The following is a 10,824-nucleotide window of genomic DNA, read 5'->3' as shown; positions in this document are numbered from 1 at the left end:
AATAGTTCTCATTCTGGACTGGAAAATGTCACTCTTGGCAATGGATTACCCTATGTGGACAAAGTGCCAGGTGGCTCCCAAAGAGCCCCAGAGGCTTCAGCCTAAAGGATAAAAGGCAATATATGAAAGGGAGAGAGTTGATTCTGTAAATAAATTTGACTGGCATTAAGTATTTAACATGGTGCCTGGCTCCATGAGGACAGTACATTAAATGCATAATGGCATAGTATCCATTTGGGCTTTACTGTAAATCTGACAAGCCCCAACCAGGCTGCATGGCATTAAATTGTAAGTGACAAGTTCTGATAGAGCTGTCAGCTTGAGAGGTTTACTTTAAAGCAAACAGAAAAGGCTACAGATTCTTTTATTAATAAGGTAATGCTCAGTTGGAGAAAAGAGGGAAGGCTGTGTGATATTGTCATAGGCATAGGGCTTTGGAATCAGACTTGGGTTTGAATTAGTGGCCCTGTTACTTATGCTCTATAATCCTTGAGCAAATTACTTCACCTCTCTGAGTGTCTGTTCACTAATGAGTGTAATGGCAATAATGTATATTTCAGGATTGCCTTAGGTAAGGCTCCCAAGGAAACAAACTTGGGATAGAGATTTGCATTCGGGCAATTTATTAGGGAGTAGTCTTGGGAAAAGTAGCTTCAGTGGAGTAAGGGAAGTATGATTGGCTAAGAGAGAAGTTAGATACTCTTCTTCCCTTCCTTTAACCACTTGCAGTAATAACTATTTTACATTTATAGTTCAATACTTTTATTAATCTAAAAAGAAGTTATTAAACATATCTATAGCCTAGACTTCCTGGAAATAGAATCTAAAAAGGAATTTTGAGTGCAAGTGGGATGTTGGGGAGTGGTCTCAGGTATACCACCTGTAAAGGACTAAGGGAAGCAGCATTGGTCAGAGCAAGAGGTTGATCTACAATATAGTGCAACAGAGACTCAGCTGATCCCATGGAATCATGTGACACAAGGATAGAATTTCAAAGGTTTCTCACATCGAAGCAGGGGACCTGGGTCTTTGTTCACCTTCATCAACAGGTCACTGGATGTAGACTGACTTTGAGGAGGTAATTTTGGGCATGGCAGCTCCATTGGGACAAGTGCAAGTTTCAGGGAGGGACTCAGTTCCCCAGAGCTATAAGCAGACAACATGCCTGGCAGTTGGGGGTGTATCTCTCAGTTCTGAATAGTTTACCACTTGGATCCACTTGTTTCCTATAATAATTATAGGAATAATAATAACAGCAACAACAACAACAATAGTTCACACCATCTATAAACAGCTTTTTCTAGGCTCTGTTTGATCATTTCCTGGGGTATTCATACTCCTTACTGGAGGAAAATTGGTGGTATAAAATCTAGCCCCTCCTGCTGCAAATGCTCTCTAGGCTACAACTGATAATCATAATTTTCCTTCATTACTATCATTCTAGATTTCCCTGCTCAATTAGCGTTTCTGGGCTAGTAGCATATCCTAGACCTTCATGCCTAAGGAATTTTGAGTTCCTGTGTATCATGTCTTATTCAGAACATGACTGCTTCATTTGTTGATATGCTATCAAAATTGGGTGGAAGAGTACCAAGAGGAACTCCACTTGGTCACATGGGCATCAAATGTATTATTTTTTCCCACACAAAGTGACAGGGTGGTAGCTGTACGTAAACTTTAATGACATGTGTTCCCCTCTTGAAACCAAGACTTATAGATGCAAAGAAACTACAATTGCAGGGACAGTTAGTATATATTCATCAGTAACATATTGGGAGTGGTAGTAAATAGAACCAATTCTGATTCCACCCTTTGGTTTGTAGACTTATGTATTCTACATACTAGGAATATAGTACTGTATAATAAGTATTGATTTAGGGAATACTCTGCATCCTAAAGGATGGAGTCCCATTATTTCAAAGCTGTAAACTCAGATATGCCTTCAAAATGCTGTTATCTTTCTTTGTAAGGCTGGCAGCTTCAGGGTGTATGGCACATGATAGAATCAGTAGATCCATTGGAACTTAATAGAGACCACTACCATGGCTCTTTTGATGATCCCTTACCATGATGTGATGTTACACAAAATTTTATTGTTGGTGAGCCCTTGAATAGAAATGGTAGCTGAGACACTATAGGCAGGAAAGGCAAACTCATATTTCTAATATGGTTTGATTCCAGTTACAGTGGATTTCTACCTACAGTAGGCAGAAATATATTCCATTTGTGACTGAGTGGCTGGTGGGTCTCCTTGAGGAATGTAGCCATACTGGGGATTCAACATTGGTGTCAGTTGATAGAAGTTTAGATATTTGGTAAGATTAGTGGCAAGATCAGCCTTGGTGACTGAGAGCCATATTTGTGGGCCCATGAATTGCCTTTATCCCTGATACTATGCCTACTGTAATCCTCACTCCATCAGTCTTTAAAGACTGATTGATGTTAACAGGCTGTAGGCATTCTATCACATTGAATAAGACATAAAGAAGGGTCAGTGAATTTGATGATATATCAATAGAAAAATATTTATTCTGAAGAATAAAGAAAAAAATACTGAAAAAAATATTAGACTCAATACCAAGTAGTGTATCAGACATAAAATTAAAGTTGTGGAAGAAGAGACAAAGAGTGGGGCAGAAAAATACTTGAAGAAATGATCATTTAAAAAAATTACTAAGTTTGGTAAGAAAAACATACAAAATCAAGAAGCTTAGGAAAATACAAGCAAGATAAATTAAAATGAATCCCACCTAGGTACATCACAGTCACACTGCTAAAAGCCAACAACAAAGAGAAATTATTGAAAGCTGCCAGAGAGAAATATTGTGTTACATATGGGAAACAGTGATTGAAATGATACTGATTTCCCTCAGAAGCAATGGGAGCCAGAAGAAAAAGGATGGCATTTTTAAGTGCTAAAAATTATGAGAATTTTAAACAATTCTGTATTCAGTAAAAATATCTTTCACATATGAGAATGACATTAAAACGTTTTCAGATAAAAATAATTGAGAGACTGTTGCTAGCAGATTTTCAGTGCCATTAGAGCTAAAGAAAGTTTAAGAATGAAGGGTAATGATACCATATGGAATCTTGTCTTTATTAGAGGTAACAAAGAGCTATGTAGGTAAATAAAAATAATACATTTTTCTTAATTATTTAAAAGCATATCTTGTTTAAAGCAAAAATTGTGAGTTTATAAGTTATATAGATATCATTTATGTGTATATACATATATGTGCATATATGTGTGTGTGTACATGTATTCACATAAGGTGGAGTAAATGTAACTAAAGTTACTACCTTCTGTGTGAAGTGGAATTACATTAAGTAGATTCTGACTAGTTAGTGATGCATGTAGCTAGAAAGCCAACAGAGAAACTGAAATGAAAAACTGAAAATACTGTATTAACATAAAAGAAACCCAGAAATGAGGACTACATGAAACAGAACAAAAAGAAAACAAATCATATCAATAATTATCTTGAATGTAAACAAACTAAATTGGATTGCTTGTGGCCAAATCTGGTATATTTTTCGATGGTCCATGGCTTAAGAATGGATTTTAAAAATTTAAATGGTCAAAAATATCAAAAGAATAATATTTTTTAGCAAAAGAAAATTATACAACATTTAAACATTAAAATTTCTTTGTTTATAACTAAAGTTGTATTGGAACACAGCTATACCCATTGTCTAGGACCACTTTATGTTAAAATGGCAGAATTGAGTAATTATGACAGAGAAATTATATGGTATATAGAACATAAAATATTTACTATCTAGCTGTTTGCAGAAAAAGTTTGCTGATCCCTGGACCAAACAGTCAAATTAAAGAGGAGAGATTAACAGAGTGGATTAAAAGGAAAAACCCAACCATGTGCTGTCAGCAAAAGATACACATTTAATAAAAAGAAGCAGGCTGATTAAAAGGATGGAAAAGGAAATATTATACAAAAAGTAACTATAGGTAAGTTGGAGTAGCCGTAATCAAGTCAAACACAATAGACTTCAAGATAAAGAGTACTTTAATAATAATAGTAACAATAACATAATAGTAATAATAATATTTTTAGTGGAGATGCTGGGAAGATAAGGAGTACTTTTAAAAAGTGATATTCCATAACATAAGGAATAGTGCAGAGGACAATAGGGGAAGGAAGGGAAAACTATTTGGGAAGAAATAAGAGAGGGAGACAAACCATATGAGATTCTTGACTTCGCGAAACAAACTGAGGGTTGCATAAAGGAAGATGGGTGGTTACTCCATCGGGGATGGGCAATAAGGAGCGCAGACGATGTGATGAGCACTGGGTGTTATACGTAACTAATGAATCATTGAACATTATATCAAAAACCAATGATGGTTAATACATTGGTTAATTGAATTTAGATTATAAATTAAATAAATAAATAAATAAATAAATAAATAAATAAATAAATAAAAGTGATGTTCCATAATAACAAGTGGAGTATTCAATCAAAATGGCCTATCATAATAAATATATATGCACCTAATAGTTTTTAAATACCTGAAGCAAAAATTTACAGAATTAAAAGGGAGAAATAGATAAATCTACACCAACAGTTATTCTATAAGTAATTGACAGAGCATAAATAATTTACAGAGCAACTATCTAATATACATTGATGATACAGAAAATCTAACCCCATCAAAAACCTGACCTAATTGCCATTTATAGATTATTACATTTAAAGAAAGCAGAACATATGTTCTTTTCAAGTTCACATAAAACCTTCACGAAAATAGATCATATAAAGGACCATAAAATACATTTAATAAATACATTTAATAAGTGAAAATTATTGAGAGCATATAAATGTTTCCTGAACACAAATGAATTAAGGTAGAAATCAATACTAATTTGATACATTGAAACAGTGATACATAAAACATCTAAATGCTTAAGATAAACAACATACTCATAAATAACATGGACTAAATTTAAAAATCACAAGGGAAATTAAAAGACACTTTGATGCAAATGATAAAGGAAATGTAAAAAATTATGGATCCTGGTCTAATTTGTGCTAAGAGGAGAATTTATAGCTTTAAATGTTTATATTAGAAATAAGAAGTGCTTAATCACCACTGCTATTCAACATAGTACTAGAAGCCCTAGCCACAGCAATCAGACAACAAAAAGAAATAAAAGGCATCCAAATCAGCAAAGAAGTCAAACTCTCACTCTTTGCAGATGAATGATACTTTATGTGGAAAAACCAAAAGGTTCCACCCAAAAACTGCTAGAACTCTTACAGGAATTCAGTAAAGTGGCAGGATAGAAAATCAATGCACAGAAATCAGTGGCATTCCTATACACCAACAAGACAGAAGAAAGAGAAATTAAGGAGTTGATCCCATTTACAATTGCACCCAAAACCTAAGATACCTAGGAATAAATCTAACCAAAGAGGCAAAGAATCTGTACTCAGAAAACTATAAAGTACTCATGAAAGAAATTGAAGAAGACACAAAGAAATGGAAAAACATTCCATGCCCATGGATTGGAAGAACAAATACTACCTAGAGCAATCTACACATTCAATGCAATGCCCATCAAAATACCATCCACTTTTTTCAAAGAAATGGAACAAATAATCCTAAAATTTGTATGGAACCAGAAAATACCCCGCATAGCCAGAGGCATGTTGAAAAGAGAAGCAAAGCTGGCGGCATCACAATTCCGGACTTCCAGCTCTATTACAAAGCTGTCATCATCAATACAGTATGGTACTGGCACAAAAACAGACACATAGATCAATGGAACAGAATAGAGAGCCCAGAAATGGACCCTCAACTCTATGGTCAACTAATCTTTGACAATGCAGGAAAGAATGTCCAATGGCAAAAAGACAGTCTCTTCAACAAATGGTGTTAGGAAAATTGGATAGCCACATGCAGAAGAATGAAACTGGACCATTTCCTTACACCACACACAAAAATAGACTCCAAATGGTTGAAAGACCTAAATATGAGACAGGAGTCCATCAAAATCCTAAAGGAGAACACAGGCAGCAACCTCTTCGACCTCAGCCACAGCAACGTTTTCCTAGAAACATCACCAAAGGCAAGGGAAGCAAGGACAAAAATGAATATTGGGACTTCATCAAGATAAAAAGCTTTTGCACAGCAAAAGAAACAGTCAACAAAACCAAAAGACAACCGACAGAATGGGAGAAGATATTTGCAAATGACATATCAGATAAAGGGCTAGTATCCAAAATCTATAAAGAATTTATCAAACTCAACACCCAAAGAACAAAGAATCCAATCAAGAAATGGGCAGAAGCCATGAACAGACATTTTTCCAAAGAAGACATCCAAATGGCCAACAGACACATGAAAAAGTGCTCAACATCGCTTGGCATCAGGGAAATCCAAGTCAAAACCTCAATGAGATACCACCTCACACCAGTCAGAATGGCTAAAATTAACAAGTCAGGAAACGACAGCTGTTGGCGGGGATGCGGAGAAAGGGGAACCCTCCTACACTGTTGGTGGGAATGCAAGCTGGTGCAACCACTCTGGAAAACAGTATGGAGGTTCCTCAAAAAGTTGAAAATAGAGCTACCATATGATCCAGCAATTGCACTATTGGGTATTTACCCCAAAGATACAAAAGTAGGGACCTGAAAGGGCACGTGCACCCCGATGTTTATAACAGCAATGTCCACAATAGCCAAACTGTGGAAAGAGCCAAGATGTCCATCAACAGATGAATGGAGAAAGAAGAAGTGGTATATATATACAATGGAATATTATGCAGCCATCAAAAGGAATGAGATCTTGCCATTTGCAACGACGTGGATGGAACTGGAGGGTATTATGCTGAGTGAAATAAGTCAAACAGAGAAAGACATGTATCATATGACCTCACTGATATGAGGAATTCTTAATCTCAGGAAACAAACTGAGGGTTGCTGGAGTGGGGGGTGGGGTGGGAGGGATGGGGTGACTGGGTGGTGGACACTGGGGAGTGTATGTGCTCTGGTAAGCGCTGTGAATTGTGCAAGACTGTTGAATCTCAGATCTGTACCTCTGAAACAAATAATGCAATATATGTTAAGAAAAAAAAAGAAGAATGTAGCAGGAGGGGAAGAATGAAGGGGGGGAATCGGAGGGGGAGACGAACCATGAGAGACTATGGACTATAAGAAACAAACTGAGGGTTCTAGGGGGAGGGGGGTGGGAGGATGGGTTAGCCTGGTGATGGTTATTAAAGAGGGCACGTTCTGCATGGAGCACTGGGTGGTATGCACAAACAATGAATCATGGAACACTACATCAAAAACTAATGATGTAATGTATGGGGATTAACATAACAAAAAAAATTTTTAAAAATGAGCATATAACTTGAACAACCACCTTATAAATTACAACAGAAGTCCTATTAGTTGCCAATAATCCTCTAAAAATTCTCATCATTCGTCATTAAGGTAATGCAAATTAAAGTCACAATGTGATGTTACTTCACCTACTTGAATGGTTAAAAATTAAAAACAAAGAATCCAAAACATAATACCTGTCAATGCTAAATGTAGTTGAGGCTATGGGGCAATTGGAACTTTCAAAACTTCTTCATGGGACTGTAAAATGGTACAATCATTTTGGAAAAGTCTTTGGCTTTTTAAAAATTATTATTATTATTTTTTTATGAAGCCAAACATAAGAATGCTCCCAAGATTTCCAGAGTCAGGTATATATGCCCTATGAAATGTGGTTAGGATCTGTGAATAAAATGGATAGTCACTCCTTTGATTAGGTTACTTCATATATGACTCTGATTAAGGAGACAAGAGTGAGATTCATCTCTTGGCTTTAATGATTTTAGCTGCAATGTTGTGAGTTGATGACATGACTAAGACCTGTGGGCATCCTATAGAAGTTAAAAGTAACCTCTGGTCGACAGCCAGCAAGAAAATGGGAACTTTAGTTTTAAAACTGCAAGGAATTGAATTCTGCCAATAACCTGGATGAGCTTAAAAGGACTCTCAAGCTTCAGATGTGAATACAGCCTCAGCTAACATCTTGATTTCAGTCTTGCTGGACCTAAGCAGAAACTTCAGTTGTGCTGTGCAGACCTCAGAGCTAGAGAAATAGCAAGATAGTAACTGTGTATCATTTTAAACTGCAGTATTTGTGGGAATGTGTTAACCAGCCATAGAAAACTAGTTCATACTTGAGTTTTCATCTTTATCATCTTTCTCTCTGACAATGTGATATTCAAATTGTAAAACCTTGTTTGGTATATCTGTAAAGAAGGAGTGAAGTGGCTCATCATGTTGTGATTAATCCCTATCTTCACAGAGTCAAAATACTAGAGTTACAAATCCTTGTTCCAAAGGACTGTATATCTTATACACATATCTAATTTGATTCACATCCTAAGCAAGACTTTGTAATTAATTTTTCTGGGTTCTCACCTCCACCAAAAATATGTTGTTCTGAATTATGTTTTACTGTCCCTATTAACTCATATTCTTCTCCAACATTGAAGCTCATTTATTTATAACTAGCACAGGGATCTAATTCCTCAGATCTTTTTCTTCTATTTCTCTCTTCTTAATGGTGCGTTAAAAAAAATGTAGGGCAAATTTAGAAACATCTCAAAGATTAGATTTATTAAAATGACTGAGCATTTTATTCATGAAAATTGAAATAGGGGCATACTGATTTTAGGTGAGGATCCAAAATATCTTACTCAAATATACAGATTAAATTAATATGCTTTTAAATTACTCTGCTGAGTTATTCAGCTTCCACTTCTCTATCCAGGGGTCAGTGGATAACTGAATATCAATTTCCAACAGGAACAAAAGGTCATCAATGAAAACCTTTTAGAAAAGTGCAATTATCACTACTTCCCTACTTTCAATCAAGACTTTTGCTCAGGCTCATCATTAAACAATACTTCCTGTTAAGCTATATTTCAGACAGATTAATGTGATTCTGTTCATTTGCCATTTAATTTGGATCAGGGTCTTGGCTGGATTTTTGAGGTGTTGCATGATTCAATCAGTGGTTTAGTTGGAAAGGGTGTTGGAATAGAAGCCAGGGATCTGGACTCTTGCTTTGACTCTCTCATTTTTCTACACATTTTTTTCTTTTGATAGGATTAATTACAATTGTAATTTATTGTTTGTATTTATTTAATATCTAACAAAACAGTTTCATGAGGTCATGGATGTGACTCTTGTTTACTAGTGTGTTTCTAACAGATAGTATATTGCTATTAATAGAATGGACATAATCTAATTGTTGAAAATAAATAGCTCTTGACTTAAAGCATTTCAGGTTCCAAATTGGTGTTCTTTTATTATTTAATATATTTCTAACAACACCCTATAGGATAAAGAATAAATATGCCATTCAAAGATTTAATAGAATTATTACTTGATCATGTTGTTTGTAAATAAAATTCAAAACCAGGTCTGTGGTGCCAGCTTGCCAAGTCAAGGCTGGGAACGTGGGCATTAACTTTGTTAGAGAATCTAGCAGTGGGTCTAAGTGACATTCTTTCCTCTTTTCTACAAGGTCAGATGAGAATATGGAAAGCAGAATTTTATGATGGTCCCACAAGGTTTCTGGTAGTTCATGTGCAGACACTTTCTCCCAGTAATTCAACTAAACACTAATGTAGATAATTCTGTGAAGGAATTTAGCAGAAATTATTAAGTCTCTAAGTTTACTTTAAAATAGGGAGATTGGGGGGCAGAGCAAGATGGCGGAGGAGTAGGAGACCTGGATTTCGTCTCCTCTCAGGAATTCAGCTGGATAGGGATCAAACCATTCTGAACACCTACAAACTCAACAGGAGATCGAAGAAAAGAAGAGCAACAACTCTCTGAACAGAAAAGCAACCACTTTCTGGAAGGTAGGACGTGAGGAGAAGTGAATCCGAGGCAATATTTGGGAGGATAGACGGCGGGGTAGGGGCCTCCGTCGGCCGCTTCTGGCAAGTGATAGAACCACGGAGCACAAAATCGGAACTTTCAGAAGTCTGCTCCGCTAAGGGACGTCGCTCCAGTGGCTAAGCAGGGGTGGAACCCTCATGGGACAGTGTGGTCTCAGGACCCTCGGGGTCACAGAAAGACCGGGGGTGCCTGAGTGCGGCAGAGCTCCCAGGTATCGGAGCGGGGAAGCCGGCTGCAGAGACAGAGCCCAAGTGTGGGCTCTCAGCTCGGGGTTGCCATAAACCGTGATCCACAGCACAGTCGGGCCCCTGCTCCTCCAGCAGGGACCCAACAAGCGGCAGATCCGGGGAGACTCCCCTTCCTCCCCCGGGAGGAGCAGTGCGGGAGCACACCGCAGGGATCTGCTGGGTTTGGAGACTCCACACGGGGTCGGGTGCCAGAGATAGAAACGCGCGGTCACAGGCCGGGTGACCACGGAGTGTGGCTGGAGACTGGGGAGACAGGAGTGACTGGCAGCTTTTCTCTGGGGGCTCACTGAGGAGCGGGGCCTGAGTTCTCGGCTCCTCTGAGGCAGAGATTGGGAGGCCTCCATTTTCACTCTCTGCCTCCAAAGCTGTACGGAAAGCTTGCAGGGAACAAAAGCTCCGGAGAGCAAACCCGAGCAGATTACTTAGCCCGGACGGACAAGGGCGGGGCAATTCCACCTCCGGCAAAGACTTTTGGAAACCACAGCAACAGGCCCCTCCGCCAGAAGATCAGCGAGAACAGCCAGCTAAAACCAAGTTTACCGATCAATGAGAACGGCAGAACTCCAGCGCTAGGGGAATACTGCACATAGAATTCATGGCTTTTTTACCATGATTCTTTAGTCTTTCAAAGTTAATT

The sequence above is a fragment of the Phoca vitulina genome, unplaced genomic scaffold (genome assembly GCF_004348235.1).
Source record: "Phoca vitulina isolate PV1807 unplaced genomic scaffold, GSC_HSeal_1.0 scaffold74, whole genome shotgun sequence".
NCBI lineage: Eukaryota > Metazoa > Chordata > Mammalia > Carnivora > Phocidae > Phoca > Phoca vitulina.
This window is presented reverse-complemented; position numbering follows the sequence as displayed.